General features: G+C 37.3%; 1 non-coding gene across 1 annotated transcript; it reads left to right on the top strand.

Annotated features, from left to right (window-relative positions):
* The first annotated feature begins 1,739 nt into the window (after positions 1-1,739).
* LOC141603914 (small nucleolar RNA R71) lies at positions 1,740-1,845 on the top strand. The gene has a single exon (XR_012525749.1). It is a non-coding gene; the product is annotated as a small nucleolar RNA R71 (small nucleolar RNA).
* The last annotated feature ends 22,938 nt before the right edge of the window (positions 1,846-24,783 follow it).

Genomic DNA, 24,783 nt, shown 5'->3' on the forward strand with positions numbered 1-24,783 from the left:
TAAAGTATCTCTTGATCTTCACAGGTATGTCTTCTGTGACACATAATGGCCGTGATATACTACGGTCGGCCATCTGAACAGTCATATTTGTGCAATTAAACTTGGTCAAACCAAGTCTCTTAGCGGGAGACAGCGGTAAGACACTAACGCTAGCGCCAAGATCGCATAAATCGTTATCAATTAAGTGGGTACCAATATGACACGGAATCGAGAAACTACCCGGGTCTGGCTGTTTGGGAGGTAACTTATTCTGAACTAGGGTCGTCCCTACCTCGGTCAAAGCTACCATCTCATGATCGTTAATGTGCCTCTTACGTGATAAAATTTCTTTCATAAATTTAAGGTAAGGAGGTACCTATGTCAGCAATTCGGCGAACGGAATAGTGACTTGCAAGGTTTTTAGGAGTTCAGCAAATTTACCGAACTGTTGATTAGCCTTTGTGTTCTGTAGTCGCCTCAGAAAGGGTAGTGTAATGGGTATTTCGAGCCCCTTGTTCCTCTCTTCCAACGTGTCGGCTGGATCAAGCTCTACATCCTTCGATCGAGACTTCTTTCCTCTCGAACGGGGTCTTTCAGGCAATATTTCACTCGATCGAGCACTAGCAGGCTCTCGATCGAGGTCTTCTTTATCATCATCACTCGATCGAGCAAAAATATCACTCGATCGAGCAGAATCCTCAATAAAATCACTCGATCGAGCTGTTTTATTTGCTTGATTGAGCTGTTCTTTTTCCTGGTTACTCGATCGAGCAGAAATTCCACTCGATCGAGTCCTTTCTTCAGCTTTTTCACTCGATCAACCACCTGAAACCAGTCGATCGAGTATATTCTTTGTCGCCAGCTCTTTTTCATCAACAGTACACCATTCATCAGCAGTAATTACTTTCCTCGGGTCTGATTTCAACAATTCCGGTCCCTCATATGAACGACCGCTTCTCAGATTTATTAAATTCATCGTCTCGTGTGGATTCTTATCAGCTTGTGATGGTAAATGACCCTGCTTTCTCGTGGATTGGTTCGCGGCTAACTGGGCAACTTGGGTTTCAAGTGACTTAATAGATGCTTCTTTTTGTTGGTCACTTAGCTGCCACTGCTTTGTCAAAGACTGCAACATCGTCTTCAACTCAGATAACTCGCTCACCCCACCTGAGGATGATGCACCGTGATTAGGTGTAGGAAAGAAGGGAGGCTTTTGAAAGCCTTGTTGAGCCTTATGAGGCGGGACATATGGCTGCTGCTGCTGTTGCGGAGGAGGGGTAGGATTAAGCACATTTTGACTTGTCCACCTTAAATTGGGATGGACTGCCCCTTGGTTATTATAATAGGAACCCTCTCCTTGCCTGTATTGTTGAAAAGTAAGCACCTGTTCCTTCTCTGTAAGACAGTCAATAGCAGTATGACCGTCAGTGCTCCCACACCTCTCACATGTGACGGTCTCCCCTCTAGTAAGCAAATGGACCGTCTTAGGCTCCCCAGCAGAATGCAGCTCCAATTTATCAAAACGGGCATTCATGGCTTCCAGCTGAGCCACAACTGCCTTATCGACTGCGTGAAGTGTTCGAATACCGTCCCTCGGGTGCCCATACTCGGCACAATGGGTCGCCATTTCCTCAATAATGTCCCACCCCTTATCATCATAAGTATTCTTTTGAAATCTTCCATTGGATGAGGCATCAAGTATGGCTCTATGGTCATCGTACAACCCATTGTAGAACTGATTGGACAGAAACCACGGGTCAAAACCATGGTGAGGAAGAGACCTCACCAACCTCTTGAACCGGCGCCAAGCCTCATAGAAAGTCTCATCAGGTGCCTGCTTGAAACTAGTGATCTTTGCCCTCAGCTGATTGGTGCGCTGCGGAGGGAAATATCTCTTATAAAAAGCAAGAGCAAGCGTCTCCTAGTCTGTGATCCCCGCGGCCGCATGGTCCTAGTCAGTCAGCCACTCCCTGGCTGAGTCAGTTAAAGAAAAAGGAAACAGCACCTCCTTAATCTTGTCTTGAGTTACCCCCTTTGTGGCGGGGATAGTAGAACAGTAGTCCGTAAAGACCTCCATATGCTTCCTCGGGTCTTCACCTGCCACACCTCTAAAGAGATTTCTCTCCACCATATTGATATAGGATGGACGGATGTGAAATTTATTCCCATCCTCAGTTTGGAGATTGAAACCCTTGGGAATAGATGATGTTTTAGGCTCCGAATGACTTGCAATATTCGGCATCTTGACTGGTTGCTTTACAGAACTGAGATTATCTTCTACTAAATATTGATCTTCTGTAAATAGGAAATGTTGCAGCTCGGGTTCGAAAGTACTCAAGTCTTCCTTTCGTGATTCTCTTTGCAGACGGAGTCTATGCCTTAACAGTCTCTCTGGCTCAGAATCAGCTGAAACTAACTCCAACCTGTTTGACCTGGGCATACACAACACTGAAAAAAAATAAATAAGAACTGTCCCAAAGAATAAGAATTCCCTGAGACGGATAAAATAAACGACACAAAAAACAGATAGGGCAATTGCCTCCCCGGCAACGGCTCCAAAATTTGACAGGGCAGTCGTATACATATCAAAAGTAACTAACTAAACTAACTATATAGCTAGGGAAGTCAGGTCGATCTCCTCAGGGAGGCAAGATATCTTTAAAGAGCCCGTCTATTTGGTCACAAAATGGGGGGTTTATAGTTGATTTTCTAAACTAAAAGGTGTAAAAGAAAGAGAAGCAAGGAAAGAGCAGAAAATAGAGATAAACTATCAATAAAGAAGGGACATGCCGGGACTTCGGTTCACTACGGTAGTCCAGTGACTCAACTGCAAATAACTTAGATAAATTACTGTGAGACGGATATGGAAAGGTCCTTCCGGTCCACTTTCTACCCTAGATTCCCACCAACTTAATTTTCGTCCTCGTCAGGGTAGTCTACTATTCATAGCAGGTCTATTTAGTTCAATCTTCCGATCCAGGATTAAATTTACCCAGATTAATGGGTGACTCAGAAGCGTGCACTCAACTAAGTCGGTAAATTCAGTTATATTGCTATGGGGACAGACTCTCGCAAATAATTCATCTAACCTATTCACTACATCGTCACATTTCTACCGTAGATCCCCTAGTCCTAACATGAAATGATTTAGCTACTCATGCTATTAATATTGTCAAGACTAATAACAACGAAATAACTAATATTAAACATGATAAAACAATAATAAATGTTCATAAATGAATTAGGGCAGAAATTAAAGAGAACAAAACAAGCAATTAAAGTAAATAAATGAAACATTAAGATTAAGGAAGAGAGAAGGATGACAAAGGCAAGAATTCCGGCGTAAAGAACACTAGATCCAAGCAAGAAATAATCCGAAAGCAAAAGTTACAGTAGAGAGTTTTTGAGAGAAGAGAGTGTAAAGCAGTAAACGTAATTCCTAGATGAATAATAGATGATAAGATGCCTAATGACCTAATTATTGTGTGTTTAAATAGAAATAAGCTAAGAATAAGTTCACGGACTAATTAAAGCCCCTTACAGACCAAACCACTCGATCGAGCAGTTTGAAACAGCTTGATCGAGTTATTCTCTAAGCAATCCACTCAATCGAGTAGAAATACCACTCGATTGAGTAACCTCCAATTCCAGCACTGTTTGATCGAGTAAAATATCTGCTCGATCAACCATCTTAGAGACAAAAACCACTCAATCGACCAATAAAAGGGCTCGATCGAGTGTTCTTCCTCTGAACAGCTCCAAACTCGTAACTGACTGCTTCGATGATCATTCCTTCACGCATCCCAATGCAAGATCTCACTCTGAAAAATCCCGTCTCCTCAAAATGCATGCAAAATGAGACGAAAATGGTACGATTCCACTACTTTCACGTTCATCCCTACAAAACGGACAAAACGAAAAAAGTAGCCAATTCGGGGCATAATGCGATATAAACAGTACAAAAGTACATGGAAATACGTGCTAAAATAGGCTAAAAAGACTATGCAAAATTCATGTATCATATAACCTTGGAAACATGCTTCAAGGTTATAACTGAAGCTACTATAACGTTGAAGTACGAGTTAAGGTTATAGCTGGAACTAACGTACCCTGTGATTATGGCTCAAGGTTATGGTTGGAACAAGTATAACTTTGAGTTTCGTGTCAAGGTTATGGTTGAGGTAAGTATAACTTCAAGTCGTATATGTTGAAGTTATAGTAGAGGTTACTATAACCTCGCATCCAGAGTTTATGTTATGGTTAGGATTACTATAACATTGAATGGTTAATGTTAAAGTTATAGCTGAATGAAGTTACTATAACATTGGTTGTTTATACTTGTTTCATATGTTATGTGATGTTCAATTGTTATTATATAATGCTATGTTTCGTTTGACGTTGGTTACCTTTTGTTCATGTGATAAGTAGGGTAGTCAGTTATACTATCCTATGAGTTGAGTTGTGATGTTGTTTACGCATGTTGGTACAGTCAGTTATACTGTGCATTTGTTTGTTGGCTAGTGGTATAGATGACGTGCGGTATCAGTTATATACCAAACGGAATGAACTAACGCCACCCATTATGAGATTTATTTGGTCTATGTTCTGAGGTGGCCAGAGTCGTTAGTTATACGCTTTGGGTCCCGAGTGTTGTTCGGTGTACAGTTATTGCATCGAGGGGTCTGGCCAGGTCTCAGGCACATAGGCAGTGGTGATACGCTATACATAGTACCATGGAGTATCAGTTATATACTTCACACCGACGGGGAGTCAGTTATATGATCCGTCAGTCAGAGTATCAGTTATATGCTCTGACAGGTTAGAGTGTCACTTATACGCTCAAGCCGGTGTTCGTTTAATACCATATTCGTATTGTGTGGAAGTATTGGTTATATTCTCTAATCGGTATGATCTGTGGTGTTCACCCTATTCGCTATGCTTTGTTGCTAGCTTTATGTCTTATGTTGCTATTGTTAATTGGTAATGTTTGTGTCTCGTAATATGTGGTTTCATTGAGATATCATTTTTAAATAATTGTCTTAATATGCCTTCGTTTAATGATAAGATTACGTTGGGTTTTCATGAGTATAGATGGTCTCACATGATTACTGGTTTTATATTTCAATTGTTAATGATTGTTGATTATATTCAATTGTTGTAAACATGACTGGGAGAGCATCTAATTACTCCCGATTGATTGTCGACCCCCTTCTCAGGTTGTTCAAATAGTTGCTGTTTTGGATGATATCTTGCTGGGAAGTACTGTGCGGCAAGATGAATAATAAATTAGAATTTTTTTTTCATGTTATGAGAACCTTTGAATAATGTATTAGGTTGGTTTTGTTTTAGTAGTGAACCGAATTGGTCAGGTGTTTCCGCCACCTTGACCCTTTTATCAGTACTATAATCTGATATTTCTTTTATATAAGTTTTTCCTTTGTTTTATAATCCGGGTTGTTACAGTTGGTATCAGAGCGAACACGCTCCCAACTCTCGCTTAGTTGATGACTAAAATAAATGTCCTAGTTAATGAGTGAGAGTAAATGGAGGAGAAACCAATAGGATTTGTTGGTTTTCTTATGTTTGTCGAGTGTATGAGTAGTTGTTTGGAGTGGTACTTAGGTTCTACCACTTATAACGATATTTTGTTCTTACAGATGCTGCGCAACGGAAATGGTGAGTCTGATGCAGATCGCATTAGGAGACTTGAGGCCGCTTTGGCATCTATGGCCGAAGGTTTCACCAACCACCTCAACAACAAAAACAACAACCACCATCCGCAGCAGACTGTGTTTGATCACTATGCTCGTCACCGTCCTCCTACCTATGATGGTGCAAATGATCCTACTGCTTTGGAGGCTTGGATTCGAGAGATCGAGAAGATGTTCCTTGTTACTGGTTGTCCTAAGGATCAAAAGGTGGATATTGCCACCTATTATTTGAAGGATGAGGCCGACAACTGGTGGGCTCTTGCTAGAGTTGGTCTGGAAGTTCAACCAGGATATGGTTGTGCTGTTTTCTCTAAGGCGCTAAAGAAGAGGTTCTATCCTGAGGAGATGCGTTGGCAGAAGGAGCAGGAGTTCCTTCGTCTACAACAATGTTCCATGAACGTTGAGAAGTACACCAACAAGTTCGTGAAGCAATCTCGTTTCGTTACTTCTGTGGCCATGAACGAAGTTTCAAGGACTCGTCACTATGAGAAGAATCTAGCTTCTAAAGTCCGGACTGCTATGTGTGGTATTCCTTTAACTTCTTTCCATCAAGCTTATGATCGTGCTCTTAGCATTTATGATTCAGTTCTTGCTACCGAGACTGAGGAGAGTGTGAAGAGTAAGTTCGTAAAGAGGCCTTATGTTGCGCCTAGTTCCTCCCAGAAGAAGCAGAAGTTCAAAGCTCGTCCGTATGCTCCGCGTGATCAAGGTCAAGCTAAGATTGATATGATTTGCTTCAAGTGTGGAAAGGCTTACCACCCAGGTAAGTATTGTGACACTGGTAATCCGGTCACATGTTTCACCTACAAATCTCCAGGACACAAGGCTATCGATTGCCCCCATAAGCCAAAGTTTGATGCTCATAAGGCTGATGCTCTGAAGACTGGTCGAGTGTTCGTTATGAGTCGTGCTGAGGCAGATGCTAATCCAGATGTGGTTACGGGTACCTTTCTCGTTCATTCTTTATCTGCTTTTGTTCTTTTTGATACGGGTGCATCGATGTCTTTCGTATGCGAATCCTTTTCCGTCCATGCTGGACTCTCTTGTTCTTCATTTGTTCATACCTCTATATCCCTTCCTACGGGTGAGATTGTTTCTTGCTCCGTTCTTTTCAAGGACGTACCTGTCAGTATTCCAGGGGCGATCCTTCCTGCCGATCTCGTCCAATTCAAACTCAGAGAGTTTGATGTGATTTTGGGTATTGATTGGTTATCTCGCTATGACGCTAGGTTCGTGTGACATGATCAGAAGATCATGCTTAAGAGTCCTACAGGTTCAATGGTTTCTTATCAGGGTGTTAGGGTTACACCTACGGTCAAGTGGGTTTCTGCTATAAAGATGGTTAACATGGGTAGAAAGGGTCATCAGATTTATCTGTGATGTGTTCAGGGTGTTTCAGTTGAGCCTAAGTTAGAGGATATCCCTGTGGTTAGGGAGTTTCCCGATGTCTTTCCTGAGGATCTACCTGGTATTCCTCGTGAGCGAGTTGTAGAGTTCTCGATTGAGTTGCTACCTGGAACTGGTCCCATTTCGAAAGATCCTTATCATATGGCACCAGCTGAGTTACAGGAACTCAAGAAACAACTTGAGGAGATGATCGATAAGGGTTTTATCCGAACGAGTGCTTCGCCGTGGGGTGCTCCTGTTTTGTTCGTCAAGAAGAAGGATGGTAGTATGCGATTTTGCATTGACTACCGTGAGCTGAACAAGGTTACTATCAAGAACAAGTATCCTTTGCCGAGGATCGAGGATTTGTTTGATCAGCTCCGTGGTGCAAGCGTGTTCTCGAAAGTCGACCTGAGGTTAGGTCACCATCAGATTCCAGTTAGGAATGAGGATATTTCTAAAACGGCTTTTCGTTCGAGGTATGGCCACTATGAGTTCGTGGTGATGCCGTTTGGGTTGACGAATGCACCTGCCGTTTTTATGGATCAGATGAACAGCACTTTCAGCGAGTATTTGGATAAGTGTGTTGTGGTGCTCATAGACGACATACTGATTTACTCGAAAGATGAGGCTGAGCACGAGCGTCATCTTCATGTTATATTGCAGATTCTGCGTAAGCAGAAGTGGTATGCTAAGTTCTCGAAGTGTGAGTTTTGGTTAAAGGAAGTTACCTTCTTGGGTTATGTGATATCTGGCGATGGAGTTATGGTTGATCCGTCGAAGATTCGAGCTGTGGTTGAGTGGGAAAGTCCAAAGAATGTGAAAGAGGTTCGGAGTTTCTTTGGTCTAGCTGGGTTCTATCGTCGGTTTGTTCGTGATTTCTCTAAGATTGCGAGACCGATGACTTAGTTAATGAAGAAGGAATCCAAGTTCATTTGGATCGAGGCTTGTGAAGCTGCTTTCCAGAAGTTAAAGAAGAGGTTGACTACCGCTCTTGTGTTGATTCTACCAGAAGAGGGCGTTGAGTTCGATGTCTTTTGTGATGTGTCGAAGTTTGGGTTGGGTTGTGTCTTGATGCAGAGGGGTAAAGTTGTGGCTTATGCTTCCCGTCAGTTGAAAGTTCACGAGATAAACTACCCGACTCACGATCTGGAGTTAGAAGTAGTGGTGTTTGCGCTTAAGCCGTGGTGACACTAATTTTATGAGGTCTCTTGCAACATTTATACGGATCATAAGAGCTTGAAGTATATTTTCACTCAGAGAGATCTTAACATGAGGTAGAGACGTTAGAGATCTGTGTTGGTGTTACCTGATGACTTGAGTTGAGAGTTCCAGAAGATGAGCCTTGAGGTAGTTCTTCCTGGTACTTTAGATTTGAGTGCGATGGTTGCTGAACCCGAGATTCTTTATGAGATCTGAGTTAAGCAAAGAGAGGATGAATACTTAGAAGGAGTTCGAGTCCCTATAAGCGAGGGGCGCGCCAGAGACTTCGACGTTGGACCTGATGATGGTTTGCGATTCCAAGGTCGCTGGTGTGTACCTAGCTGTGAGGTCTTAAAATGTAAGATTCTCAAGGAGGCTCATAGTACTCCCTATTCGGTTCATCCTGGTGGTGATAAGATGTATAAGGATCTGAAGCTACATTTTTGGTGGCCGGGTATAAAGAAAGAGATCGCCGAGTTTGTGAGTCGTTGCCTTATCTGTCAGAAGGTTAAGTTCGAACATCGGAGACTTGGTGGTCTACTGCAACCTTTGGAGATTCCCACATGGAAATGGGATTCGATTTAGATGGACTTCGTCATGGGTTTGTCGAGAGGAATGAATGCGATTTGGGTCGTGGTTGATCGTTTGACTAAGGTCGCGCATTTCATTCCAATGAAAGAGACTTGGAGTCTCGAGGAGCTACCGAATGCTTATCAGCGTTAAATCATTCGTCTTCATGGGGTTCCTAAGGATATCATCTCGGACCGTGATCCGAGGTTTTGTTCTCAGTTTTGGAAGAAGCTGCAGTTAGCTTTGGGTAGTGAGCTTAAGATGAGTATGGCTTTTCATGCTATAACTGACGCATTTTGGTGTATTCTTTTTTCTTTCTTTAACTTGTAAAGGCTTCGCGCCTCGCTTACAGCGAAATTCACGGGTTTATTAAAAAATTTCGCCAAATCAATATATAATGCTAAACCGAGACCGGGATTTTTCATATTCAAAAGTTAGTAAAACCCCGTGATTTTCGGATCTAGCTTTCAACAGCGTAGAACACATTATGGCGTAACTTCTTGATTAGTTATCTTTTTATATTCTTACTTGATTTTCCGGCTTGATAGCAAGACTTTTCTTAGAGAATGCGCTCTCTCAATGAAGGAAGAAGGAAATGACCACTTGGGATTTAAAGCTTTTAAAGGCCCCCTGCTTCGCTCAGAAGAGCTTTCTTCGGAATTTGACTGAACGGGTCGAGCCTCTCCTCCCGTTTATTTTAGCAGATCGGGTTAACTTCAAGTTTTCGATCTAAATCCTTCTTGAACGCTTTGCGCATCTGATTAAAGAAGAGCACGTGTGGTTTGACTGCATTCAATTCGTGAGCTTCACTAAGAACTGGCGACTCCCAAGGGGCATCAGAATTTTGTTATCTTTCTTTTTCGCGCATTTCGTGAGCCCGTAAAGGTAGGACGGGTGTGCCCCCATATTTTGTTCGACATCTAACTCGTTTCGCTTCGCAGATTGGTCCGACTCGTAATTCACTTCTGACTCCGTGTTCCCCGACTTCGATCTTTTTATTTTCTTTTTAGTTATGGGGAGAAGGAAGTGTTCGAACGATGACAACCAGGTAAGTGGGTGTATGTTACCTTTGGAGTGGATGGGAGGGAGTAGAAACTAAAGATCAGATTAATAATGTTACCTATAATAGAAGATCACAATACCATATTATAAAAATATACCTTCTTTGTATTTTAATGCACACATAAAAAATTGACACTCAATAAGCTATGTCAAATTCTAAGTGATGAAAATATTCCTCCTTTCATTTGAGTATGTGTGCCTTGGTCTATATATATCATGAATAAATTTACAGAAAATTCAAAAACTATTTCGTGTTGCGAGTGCTTCTTTGAGTTTGCAATGTTTCGGTTTTGGGACTATGTCAGTATCTTCTACACATTCAATGTTATATACTCCCTCCTATTCACTCATTTCTTCCCTCTTTTCTTATTCATGGTAGTCGGATTTTTCTTCCCTCTTTATTTTTTTGGAAAGTTTTGTGTGATTCAAATTCAATTGCATGAGGGGTAGAGTATTTTGTGTAGTCCAAAATTATTTCCTTATTTCTTGTGCAAAATGGATAGGGAATAAATGAGTGAATAGGCGTGAGTATTTTGTATACAATTATATTGCCACAATGATAGTTTGGGGTTTAGTTTGTTTTTTAAGTGAGCTATTGCTTTCGATATTTTGTATGGTAAGCGAAAACAATTATAAATGCGTGAGCAAAAAACATCTCTATATAAGCTTTGTGACTGTTGTTGCTTATTTTTAATTTTGGCGGGTTTAGCTCAATATTGCATGGGGTGAAGTATAACATTTATTGTCCATGGTAATACGAAGACGATGTTTATATTACAGGAACTTTGTAAACCATTTGTGTACCACATATTATAGAATAAAACAATCTCACACCTTGAGAGGATTTATTTTTGTAAAAATATTATTCATTTATTTAATGTTAATAAATGAGTTTTCTTTTTTTTTTTTTTACAAAACCATCGCCATTTTACAATGTGAGACCGTTTCAAACAATAATTATTGTTGGAAGAAGCTTTATGGAGGGTTTGTTCGTAAAAAATGATCAACACAGTCATAAAGACCAGACAATACTACAATTCAAAATTTGGGAATGAAGATGATCAATACATAATGACTTTATTTGTTGTTGTTTTCTCTATCACGTGAGTGTTGCAAGTTTTTATCAGATGTTTATTTCGAGTTGGCAAACGAGTAAGTCAGGTCATGGTCGATTCAATTCATCCGTGTCGTGTCAAATTTGGTTATTGAGGACATCGCTTTCTTCTACTACGTTGTTACCGAGTCATCTCGAATATGGGTTATTCGTGTACGATTATTTCAAATAAGGTTCGTTTGTGTCATGTCATTCGAGTCAGTTCTTTATGATAGAGTCATGTATTAGCGAGGCAGTGGTTAAAACGTTGTTGCTAAATTTAATCAATAAGGAATATTTTGCTAAATTATTTTTCTACAAGGGAATGATGATAAATGGCATGAAATGGTTCGGGGTCAATAAATTATAACCAACCGACCAATGGCTAAAAAGAAACTAATTAATTTTGTTACAAATACAAATTTGTTTATTTGTGCCAAAATATAAATAACGAAAATAGATTTGAGGTACGTAAATGGAAAAAAGAAAAAGGTTTACCACTATGGTAAAGGAAATACTAATTAGAAAAGGGTTATAAATTGACTAAAAAAATAGTTATTTAAAACCTAAGAATGAATATTTTTAGCAGATAAAGATTGTTACTCTGTATATTTTAGCATATTATTACTTCACACCTAATATATGAACAATAACATTTTAATAACCGTTATGACTTAAAATTTGTTTAGAACATTTAATTTATCATATATCACAGTATATATTATATTAGAGTTGAAAGCGATAGTTCATATGAGTGTAAAGTATCATAATTAATAAGCATGAAAAATTGTCATATTTAAAATTTAAAATTATTATGAGAAAGGTTAGGGTCGCGATGGGTGGGTAATGATGGGGTGGGGAATCACCTAAGATTATTATGAGAAAGGCTAGGAGTCACGCATGGGGTGGGGTCAGGATGGTGGTTATGCTGGAGGTACGGGACATAGGGTGTGAGATGGAAGAGGCAATATGGGGTAGGGTAGTTGGAGGACGTATGATATGAATTGCAGGGAGGGAGGGTGGTTAGTTGTAGCGACCTCTTGAGATAGGGGTTGAGAGGAACGTCGTGGTCTAATGTGTTGGGTGTATGTGGCCATCACTGCGGTTGTGATAGAGGTTATGCTGGTGGATCTCGAGGTAGTCGGTCAGTGATGGGCTGATTGCGAAAGCTACTTCCAGGCGATGGTGGGTGGAAGAGAAAACGAGAGAGAAGGTAGACAATTAGGATGAGAATAAACAAGAGGGGTAATATGATAAAAAAAAAGTACAAAAACGAGTAGAACTAAATATATATTGCGTAAATAAACATGTTTATGAAATCTATAATAATTTTATATCAATTTTTCAGATTTCACCTCTCATAAATTATAAAGTGAGAAAAAAACCAGAGTACTTTAAATAAAATTAAGCAACATAAAGTTATCAAAAGTGTATATGGGTAAGTCAAGTAAAATTTTCTAATATTTAGTTATTTACTATTAAAAAAAATACATAAATCCTTACTTTTAATAATAATACTTTGCGTTGTCACCCGTGCATTGCACGGGTTCAAAAACTAGTTAAAATGAAATTTTGATTAGTTTAATTACATTCACATGTTTTAATGACTCGTTTTTATTTTAGCGATGAAATAGTTAGAATTAAATTGCATGTTTAGTTCGTTTTATTCAATTTATGATGTATACATGTTTGTTATGTCATTTATCGTTGTTAAATCGCAACTTGACCACATTTATATGTAGAATTCATGTTAAATAAATTAGACATTTATAGGTCATACAAATCCCGACATAGGCTTTTAAATGAATTTCTTTAAAGAATTTAATGAATTCATCTCTTCTTATGGCAATTTCTCGCTAGTTGAATTGCGCATGCTTAGCATCCGATTCATGACACTCGATGACTAGAATAGTCAATATGGACCTCCCCGTGTCCGTTTGTCCGTGTGATGCCTCGGCCTTCGCGCCACTTTTTTGTTCGATTTGTTTTGTTTTATTTAATTATCGCGGTTTTATTGCAATTGTTATTGTAATTTAATCGTTGTAATTATTGTAATTTGTTTCAAGCAATGTAATTTTTACGTTAAATATGGGTCAAGTTAGTCCTTTATTTTAAGTGAAAGTGATTTTATAAAACCTTTGCTTTAGTTAGTTAAATTGAAGTATTATGCTAATTATATCGAAGTGAGTGCGCAAACGATGATGAGGCCAAGGACGAAGTCCTATGTGAGCCGTGGCCTTACCATATGGCACGTATTTCAAGACGCCTAAGTAGGCTAGTTTGTGTTGTATGTCAAGTGTCATGTTTAGTAATTGTATTTAGATCGAGTTGTATCTTTAATTCAATTGTTTGAAATTTGAGCCGACGAGAATCGTCTGGGTTGTAATAGATAGTGCCCCAATTGCTTCCCTTCCCCGAAGCCATGTGTCTGAATGCGTTTTAGCATAGTTCAAATCAACCTCACATGCTAAATCACTTGGACAAAGTAGATTAGGTGCACTAAACGATTAGAAACCAAGCTCACATGTTAGGATAAAAATGGTGTTTTTCACTCTCATATAGCGATTGTAGTCTTATCCAATTAGCCATCATAGTCCCAAGTAGAGGCCGTTATTGCAACGGGTAGGGGTGGATGTTTTATTAACCAACTTCCTATCACGTACTTCCAACAACGAACTCAAAATCTCATTTTCATAAATGATTCCCAAATTTCCTTAAATTTGGTGGCGACTCCAAGACGATTTCCAACCTCCATTTTCCCACATCAACAAGTTGAATTTGCTTGGAGTGCGTTATTGGAGTATTTGCTTGCTAGGTAGGATATCTACTCAACTATGCTTTTCCGTGTTTATATCATTGATTTAGTATGTATGATTAATTGGATTATAGCCTTTGACTGAGATGGTTATTGTGGATGGTTTTTCCATGTAGTATCTTATTGTTATTGCATTCATTGGCATATCATATGCATTTGGTTATCAGTTATTGTGATTAAGGCCAAGGCTGGTGTTGTAGACATGTCGCTGGGTGATATTGTGTGAGTAATGCCCTAGGCTGGTGCTAAAGACTTGTCTCTGGTGTCCTCAGGTTTATCTTGGTTGTCTCAACTTCGGGATGTTCGAGGGTTTCCCCGGGCCAGGGATTGGCGGGATGAACGGGTGCTTTGGGTGATGAGCGCAGCTGCATTGCATTTGCATATCATATGCATATTTATAGTTTCATCTTATAACTGTTGTTTACTTATCCTACTGTACTTTTGGTTGACGTGTGTTTGTTTTGTCAAAGTAAAATGATGCCTGCTTTAAATGATGGCGTCCGGTGGTGAACCAATTAATATTTACGGTTAATTGGGGAGCAGATTAAATAGCAGGTAGTTGAGTTAGCTGACTTCTGAGCATGAGGTTGCGAGAGGACTCAGACGGCGCTACCTAGAAGTCTAGATCACATAGTTTCGGACATTAATTATTTCTGTTATCTGCTCTATTTAATTCCACTGCGAGATGTATTTAATTACTATAAAGTTGTAATAATGGGATGCAAGTAGAATTGTCGACTATTCTATGCCCTAAACAATATTTATAATCTCAACAAACTACTCTTAGTAGAGCGGTAAATAGAGGTCGAATCACAAGGGGCATGTATTTTATTGACTTATCGGTTGTAAATAGCTATGTATTAGTGTCAAAATATGGGTTGAGGTTGAGATTTGCAATTTAATCTACTTAACAAAGGAAAATTAAATGAATGAAAGTAAAGCAAAGTAAGCAAATAGAGTTGTAAACAATTGATTAAAAACACTGGCTTCCACTTAACTTCATGTATAATCATGATTCTTCAATCATGTGAATGAAACCATTCACCATTCTAGGATCACTTAAGAAGGCTACGCATAATATGTTAGGATTATTAGATCTTCATCTAAGGTTTTGTGTTCCAATGAAATGTGGCGATTCCTAACATAATTTATTTTGATCAACATCTTTATGTCAATCTTATGCATTTGAGTATTCTAAAGCTCTATTTACCTTTAAAGAGACCCTCGCTTTAAAGTAAATCCACTCTTGAGTAACAAATTTAGGATTGTAATGTTATGGCTCGTATGCAACAAGGTCGATTTGGGACAAGGTCATAATACCATTACTTTCGCAAAGCAATATATTAACAACAAGACATGTGTGCTAAACTCCCACTGAGCTATACTCCCACTCTATCTTTATAGATTATAGTTTAATTACTTTCACACTATAAGACATGTTTGTGACGATCTAATCTACTCTCACTCTATCTCTTAGAAATACCTCTATCTTCTTAAGAGATAGCTTTGTGAGTTACAAACATATATTGTGGAGTATTTGGAAGTTCGTCTAGACTGACGAATTTGCACATAAAAGACCAGCTCTATCATGGCAGCTTGATTCATGTCATATGCGAGCCTGATCCATGTTATTTGTTAAATTGACTCTCTATTTCAGGTATCTCCTGGTTGACCATCCGTTTAGAATTACTTGTCCGTTTTGGATTACATATTCCCAAAATTGAGTTCAACAACTGAAACCGACTTATATTAGTTTGATCTTATGGGTAGTGACACTAGGTCTTAATCCATATTTAATAAATCAAATTCATTACTTAGATCTTTGCCACTACGATCGGATCGTAATGCTTTAGTACTTTGTTCAATTGGTTCTCAACATCATTTAGAAATTTCTCAAATGCTTCACTTCATTTTTGATTAAGTAAATATACCCATATCTACTTAAATCATCGGTGAAAGTGACGTAGTAGTCATAAATTCCCTTGGCGGTGATACTCATTAGAACACATACATCGGCATGTATTAGTCCCAACAAATCACTTGCTCGTGTCCCTTTACCACTAAAGGAAGTACAAATCATTTCGCAAAGGAGACAAGATTCGCATATTCCATATGATTGAAAATAAAATGGTCCAATAAACCTAGTCGACACTAGCCTTTTAATGCGTTTCTTATTTATGTGACCTAATCGAAAAAGACAAATGTACAAATCATTTGGATTACTAGTTATGAGTCTTTTTTATTGTATTATGAAGATATCTTTGCTTGAGTTGGAAGTGTCTAAAACTTGTATATTATAAAGATAAAAGTGACTTGACTCACAGCCAAGTTATATTCAACAAAATACAACAATCGTTTTTGATAGTAAAATATGAATCTTTCTATGTCTAACATGAAATAATGATTTAGATAAAATGGGTACATAATCACAATTATGTAGATTACAACTCAAAGCTATTAGCTAAAAAAAGTACACAAGTCCCTCTCGAAGTGGCGGCTACCCTAGCTCCATTTCCTTGTCGGAGATTCATATCACTCTTGTTTAGCTTTTCCACATTTCCAAGTCCCACTTGGAGTAATAAGTCCAACTTTGATATCTCCCAAATAATTGGGGCAATTTCGCTTCCAATGGCCCATGACATTACAATAATGACATTCTTCATAAGATTGGCCACCCTTCCTGGTCTTGGTTGTGGTAGTCTCACTATCCATTTCAAATTCTTTATCAGGTTTGGGTTTCTCACCCATCTTTGCCTTCCCTTTAATAATACCAATACTCCTTTCATTTGCAAGGACACTCTTGATAGAACTCCCACTGAATTTAATATTTCTCCTCGTTTCTTCAAACAAGGATGCCTTGGGTTTAGTTAGATTTTCATCACAAGATTTTCTTACCAAGTGGTAGACATTAATATTGGAGTGGGTGGTGTGGAGGTGGTAAAGAAGCAAAAATTTCCATCCTGATCAATGCCAACGCGTAATTCTCTAATTGTATGACTGTCATACTCGGAGCATTTTTCATCGAATGATTGGAACCATGAATCAATGGTGATTGGTGTAGGAGTATTAGATGAATTCATTGCATATAATTAGCTACAAAAACGGAAATGAAGGAAATAATTAACATCTATCATTTTAATAATACTTGCAAACAAGTACTGCATTTATATAGTGACCTCTACCCAACTATTATAAATGATTCCGAGATCCAAATTCATATTAATACGGGTACGGTAAGCAGAGTCATCCCATATTAATATAACTCGGTGGATTAATCTCTTAATAGATTTTACTTCTAGAACTCTCGGTCGATAAAAATTACTCTAATTTTCATCTTTAGCCCGGAACACATGCGACTACGGTCACGAATACTTCCGTTGAGCTCAATCCAAATTTCGATTTAATAACATTTTACTACCCACTTACCCAACGTAACAAGTTTAGTATCCCGGTGAGCCGAATCTACTTCCTTATGAAATTGGGATTCATGGTTTCTACTATTTGGTAAGGCTAATTCTCAATTATTAAGAGAGAGAGAGAGGTGTAACACCCGCGAATTTTCTGTTTTGGCATTTATAATTTAATTAGCCATTTTATTATTTTATTTATATTTTAAATCCGTTTTTTTTTATAAAAATGCGGCTTTACATGTATAATAATGTTAATATTAATAAAAATATCCGTCTTAAGTTTGTAGTAGGTTTGAAACGTATTTTGTGGAAAATCGACTCAATTTAAGGTTTTGGGCTTAGGATGACCATTGGGCCTTTCTTTTATTTCTTCCCCTCCACCAATCCTACACTCAAAACCCTATCTTCTTCCTTCCACTCTAAAATTTCAGCAACTTTCCTCAACAAACAAACATGAAACACCATTGTTACACCATTTCTTCCATTTCACTAAAATCCCCATAACTTGATCAATTCTTATCCGAATCAAGTGCTTTTCGCGTCTATCTTCTCCTCTTTCCATTCTCCATCCATTCATGTAGGAAAGAACCCAAATTTCCTCTTCCCCTTATTCTGGCCGTGTATATAAGGCACGTTTTTCCCCGATTAAATGTTTTCTTTGTGTTTAGGTGAGTTCTTGGACAACCCGGAGTAGTTTTGAGTCGGAAGTGTTTTCTTTGAAGAGCCAAAAGGTAACAGTGATAGGTTACTCGACATTATGTTGAATTTATATGGTTGTTTATTCTTTTAGTGAACAAGTTTACATTTTTACTTGTGTTTGTACCATGTTTGTATGTGACAGTGTTATACAAGTTTTACTTATCTATTTTGAGAAAATATGGTACCTTTAGATTCATGGTGAAGTGGGCAAATGAATTGGGTAGTTTATTTGAATGGAGATTTCATGTTTCATGCTTACAATTTTGTCTTAAGACGGCTTCACTAATTGTCTAGAAACCATGTGTATAGGTTGTTGATGGGTGTGTTTTGTGGACTGTTTTTGAGTCGGTTTCTTGGGTGATTTAAGCCAAATTATTAATTTCCATCTCTTGTGTATATACATGTATGATTTGGGTAACTAGTATTGACGAATACCGCTTTACTCGTGCTTAGAAACCCGTCTTAATATCACCCGTGTTGGCCTGGACACCTGTCATTCCTGACCGGGGCGACCTCCAATACCGCTGAAAATCTGACAGATGGACCGGCGTCGAAAAATTAGGTGGTTTAGCCACTTGAATCACTCGATTCGGAGTCCGTATGAGTAAATGGCTACCGTTTTACCGTTTCAAGTTATATAAATATATATATCCTTTGTGTATGATGGTTGTTTATGCTTTTTATTCGTATCATGACCCAAGTTTTTCCATGTTGACTCGTATATGTTTATGGGCTATTCGGATTTTGGTTTGTTTACGTTTTGCCTCGTGTTTCGTATTAGTTAATTCATTTGTTGTCGGTTATTTATACTTTGTTCAAGTAACATGTAAACGTGAAATAAAATGTTTATTCATGATAAGAAAGCATGAAATGATGCTATATGCTTCATATTTGAGTTCATATTCATTTGTTTACATTTTGCCATGTGTTTTGTATTACTTGCTCCATTTTGAGCTCAAGTGACATATAAATACGAAATATAAGGTTTATTCAAGTTATATAAGATTGAAATGGTATTATATACTCCACATATGAGTTCTTATTTGTTCATGGTCGAATCTTTATCAAGTTTCAAGTATGAAATGACTTAGTATATTTCATTTATGGGTGTACTTACTCATTTCCATGTTTCCATCATATTTCAAGTATAAGTGATTTATTCTAAGTAACTACTTGTAATGAGTCATATTTTTGTGAAAATGTCATAATGATATGCCTTCTTGCTTGACTTATCTTCACATCTTACTTGTGCCGTTCTGCCAAGTATTGATTTTACGCCGCTCTCGTGCCGTTCTGCCGGGAGTTGGTTGATTTATGTTTTTCCCGCCCCTTTCGGATTGTTCTGCCGATTGTGGGTTAGTTCATATCGTATTCTGGTGACAATGCCTTTATGCTATACATTTTGCTTGACTTGTCTTTACGCCCCTTTCGGACTGCCCTGCCGATTGTGGGTTTAGCTTATATTTTCCGCCTCTTTCGGACTATTCTGCCGATTGTGGGTTCTCGACTTCCGTTCTGTTGATCGAGTCTTGGATGCGGACTGTTCTGCCGCATGTCGAATTGGGAACCGTTCTGTCCCGAGAGTCAGGTCAGATTTAGACTAGAACTGAGTCTTGGGAGTACCATTGTCGTCCTACCAGAGGAATTATATATTGATATATGAGTAGTAAAGGTCTTGCTTGGTTATCGATATTGATATTTGTCTTTCAAGGCAAGACTTATGCCTTGTGTTGTTTGTCTTTGTCCTATCGGATACTAGGCGTGTGCTATAAGCCCTCTAGTTGCGATATGATCGTCGCGATTGATGTTCCCATCCGTTCTTATGGTGAGATGCAAGCCATAAGTATGAATGTGACATTAGTAGCCACGTCCCGTGCAATGTTTGCTAAGTGGTTTTCCAAGTAATGGCTACGGTTTCTATTCCTGTAATTTGAATTTATTGATCCCTTACTTAATTGCTTCACATGATTCGGATTCTAATCTCCTATGTATGTTGTATTTCCTTGTAATGCGTGTTTTTGTATAAATGACTGTATTGTTGTCTTTCATATTATTCAATTGTCTCACATGAATAGTTTATTCTTTATTATGCTAATGTTGATCTATCTTGTTCCATCTCATTTAATTGTCATGTTTACACATAAACTTGATATTCATAACTTTTGTAAGTATCTTACATGACTTACTTGTTTTAGTTCTTTGTTATATTCGTTTCGACATTTTGTGGCTGGGAGAACCTTGAGTTACTCCCCACTGACTGTGGCGTTCATGTTTACATGAATGACAGATACTAGTTGGTGCATTTATGGGGTGAAGACAAGTATGAGCTGGCGAGCACTTTGGCCTTGTAGTCGGTTTATTAGGATTGATTAGACTCACCTTTTATTGTATTGTCATTCGAGGGATATATTTTCCCTCACCTTGACTATTACGTTTGTATAATTTAATCTTTATTTCCGCAATCCTTTATATGTGTTTTAGATTTAAATGAACCCGCGCTTTAAAGTTTAAAAGTTTTAAAAAATTTCTATTTTTCGCTTGAATTTATAAGTTTTATCTTCCGCTTTATCGCGGGGTGTCACAAAGAGGTCTTGTCAATTTATTATCTATCACGTTTTAAGTGAACTAAAGCGGTGAACTACGATAATTGTAATTGACATGGTCGATGACTCGATATGATATACATGTTGTTGTTTATGGCGATTTGGCAATGGATCCAACATATTAAAAGAAATGCAAAGCAATAATAAAATTCCTAGTATGACCTTCCTAAAAATCGAAAATCAAATAATCTATTACATATTCGGAAACCAACTCCTTTGGTCCCTTGAATCTTCAATTGACACGCCTCCCAAGAACACCGTCTTCGTCGGATCACCTTTCCGAATGGCTCCATCTTTGAAGATACTCCATAATTACAAATAATAATAAAAATACAAACCTATCCCTATTATACATTTGTAAAATGGAAAAACTAGTAAAAATTAAAGTAAAAGTGATACGAGATCACATTAAATTACAATCGAATCAATATTCCCTTTCTTTACGGGTAATATCGATTAAAACTAAGGCCATACTAAGATAAAACTACATAATTCAAAATTATATAAATATGCAGCATTATAATATGTATCTATCATGCCAAATTATGTGCCAAATCACCATATTTAACTTATATCGTATATATATAACCCGGTTTTATAGAAATGCGCGATAATAACTTCTTAAAATCACAGATTAACATTTAAATCACATCTAAGCTCAAGTTAATTATCCTAACACTCTTAGGACTCAAAAATTTGTCATCACTCAATTTTTGACAATAATTCAACTTGATTTAATTATTATGCTCATTTTTTACCTTAAAATCATAATATATATAAAATAAATCCAAATTAATTACAATAATTTTAAATTTTTTAACATTCTGGAATATTTTCATGACACTCATAATGTCAAAAATCATGGTTAAAATTTTCAAATTAATTTTGACAAAATATAGTTGCATTTTATCGGTTTTATCTCATAAAACATCTAAAGTATCCGAAAACTACTCCAATCAATTTTACAACCTTAGTCTGATTAGTGAAATATTTATGCAACCTAAAATAATTTTCTCATGCCATTTAATTCATTTTAGCTATCTATGCTAAAATAGTCACTATTTATGCCATTTTTTACACTAAAAATTTATAAATCATGCTAAATGAGATCATTCCATCTCGAAATTTACATACACTCTTTAAATCATTCATGTGACAACATATTAAAGTTTTATGGCCCAATTCGAAATTTAACTATTTTTAACCATTTTACCTCTTTTAATCCATTTGTATCTCATAAAAATTATAAATCATACAATATTAATCCAATTAATACGAGATTTTACACACAACTTTTAAAATATACATGTGAGGTCATATAAAATTTCAGGGTCAGAGAGTAAGTTTAACCATTTTTAGTCATTTTAACCTCCATTTATGCCATTTTTACACTAAAAATTCATAAATCATGAAATATTAATCACATTAATATGATATTTTACATGCAATACATAAAATATTCATGTGAGTTTATACTAAAATAGCACGGCCATTAGTGAAGGTTAACTTATTTTAGTGAATAAAAGTTCATTTTAATCATTAAAATGTAATAAAATCACTAAAAATCATTATAATGAGCTATAAATTTCCATAAATCATAAAAATGACCTAAAAATATTTTTGGACTAGAATATATAACATGCATAATTATTTCGTGGCTTAATATAAATCACAAATTTTAAGTTTTATATGTTAACATTTTAACTTGGAAAAACAATAACCGATTATGCATGCAACATCCTTATGCTCTGAGACCACTTGTTAGGTTTACTTACCTATTATTAGACTCCTCTAATAGTGAACTAATTAACTTCTTAATTATTTGTTCTTCAGATCTAGTGCATGCATAACAAAATAAGAGATTTATAAGAAAAATAATGTCCCTTACATTATTATTTTCGGATTTATGGGCACAAGTAAGGTCTTCTACCTTCACTTGTTCTTGAGCTATAATGAATATTAGGATGATCCTCCAAAATCCCAATGTAGAGATTCTCCTCTTGATTGCACCCAAGATTAGCCCTTATCTCTACTAAATAATATTAACTAGATATATATTTAGTAGTCTACCTTAAAATTGATTACTAATACTCATATATTACACTAATAATATTAGTAATCTTTATGAACAATTTAGATTGAATCTTCTCATATTTTTAGAGAAAGATTAAAGAGTAGAGAGAATAATGCATCAGGCTTTTGCATGTCATGAATGAATGAGTATGTAGTGTGTATAATAAGAGAACAAAAACTCTCTTAGAAGAGAGTAGAGCAACCGGTGGGAACAAGGGAAAAGAGCCAAAATTGGCGTCTTGCTTTTCACTTTTTCTCTTCACAACACAATAGGTGTGTAAGCTAGTATGCACTAGCTATGATGACATCTATTTTACTTAATAAAATAACATCATACTCACACCCTACACCATCCAATTTTTCGGTCCATTTAACATAAAATGGACTACCATTTTATTTTGTCAATTTGTCATTTGTCACACAATATGTCACATGTAGTATGTTACATGTTATTAATTAATTTAATGTATATTTATCACATAAATATCATTTTATAAACTAATTAAATTACATACCATAAATTGACTAGTGATACTTGATTACATAAATAAAATGGGTCATATAGTTATAATTCACAATATCTTGTAATTATAATTAACCATTCATTATTATCTCTATTGTTTCTCAAACAATAGACAATTTTGGTAATAAAGTATTTCAATTACTAAAATAAATCTTATTTAATCACATTACAATAAGATATCAATATTCTCTCTCACAAATGAATTGTTCAATTTTAAGGAATTGATCAACTTGTATCGTCATACAATTAATCAACTTTACTGATAAGGGCATCATCCTTTAGGTGTGACCTTAAGGGATCAACTGACCACCACCGTCCTACGAGAGTAACGTCAAACTCTAACAAGCCAATCGTTACCGATTAATGTTGATCAGTTGACTATATAAATGAATCATCCCTTACGTATTCTTATTATGAGATTTAATTATGATATAAAATCATGTGATCGCATTATTGTTGAGGACACATACTCTAACAACAACGACTCACTCACCATCAAAACGGCGCCGTTTCCGGGGAAGGTGTTTTGTGATTAACTTCTTATTTGTTTGTCTATTTTAATTTTTCTTTAACCTTGAGGAACTTGTTCCTCAATGTCGTTTTTACAGTTTTATTGTAGTTTCCATGTTTGTAGTTGTATCTCTATCTTGGCTATGATTGTAACACCCTCATATACCAAGGAGCCTTAACAAGACCTTCCCTAGCGTATAAAGGCATTACCATCTCGGTTGCCCGAAGAAAGTAATTATCAAAAGTCGATAAAAGAAATAACTTTTATAAATTATTACATGTGATTAAACCAAAACTACTGATACAAAGATACAGCTCGACATCCTTAGGGGAACTATCTTTTGACGTAACTTATGAAAGACCCATCCCTGCCAAGACTCCAGCCAATTTCCAAGACATCACCTGAAAGACCGACTGCTCACCATAAGGGATCACGGCAGACACAACAGAAGCAAACAATAAACAACCACACAAAGTCAGTAACTGAGGCAAGACACAACATCAACGACCAACATACTACAAACATAACCAAGCACACACGCAAGTCACAACCACTCCAGCCAATCACAGTCACCGACTGTCCACTAGATCAGTCCTGCCAGTGGGGGACCGCAGCCGTACCCACCAAATCCCCGCTCATCATACCGAGCGATAACCCTGTCCCATTAGTGTGTACATCCCCTCCCGTGGCGGGTTCCACGGAGGGCGAAACTAGGGCGTTAAGACACTCCCGCAAGTGACTCCACTCAGCCAGGGACGCGCCCCGAATATCACAGACAGTTATACAATAATCACAACCACGCCAATCGAGACAATACAACACCAACCAACAACACAATCAATCCAATCATACCGACACTACAATCAACACAACAACAGACACACTAGACAACCAACAGAAACTGAGTAGGCGAACCTACCTTTACCCAACCGAAGAGATTCCTTGTTCACTCACATGACATCAACAAAGAAAGCCAAAACCCCAATACAAACAGTACAAACACCTATTACTATTACCACAACCCTACAAGAAACAACAACGACAAAGATGACGATGATGACATACCTACGCACAACATATCGGTGTCAAGACCGCTACCCGACTCAAGCAACCAATCCCCAAGGCACAAGCATCCTCAAAGTCTC

Source organism: Silene latifolia, chromosome 9 (assembly GCF_048544455.1).
Source record: "Silene latifolia isolate original U9 population chromosome 9, ASM4854445v1, whole genome shotgun sequence".
Classification (NCBI taxonomy): Eukaryota; Viridiplantae; Streptophyta; class Magnoliopsida; order Caryophyllales; family Caryophyllaceae; genus Silene; species Silene latifolia.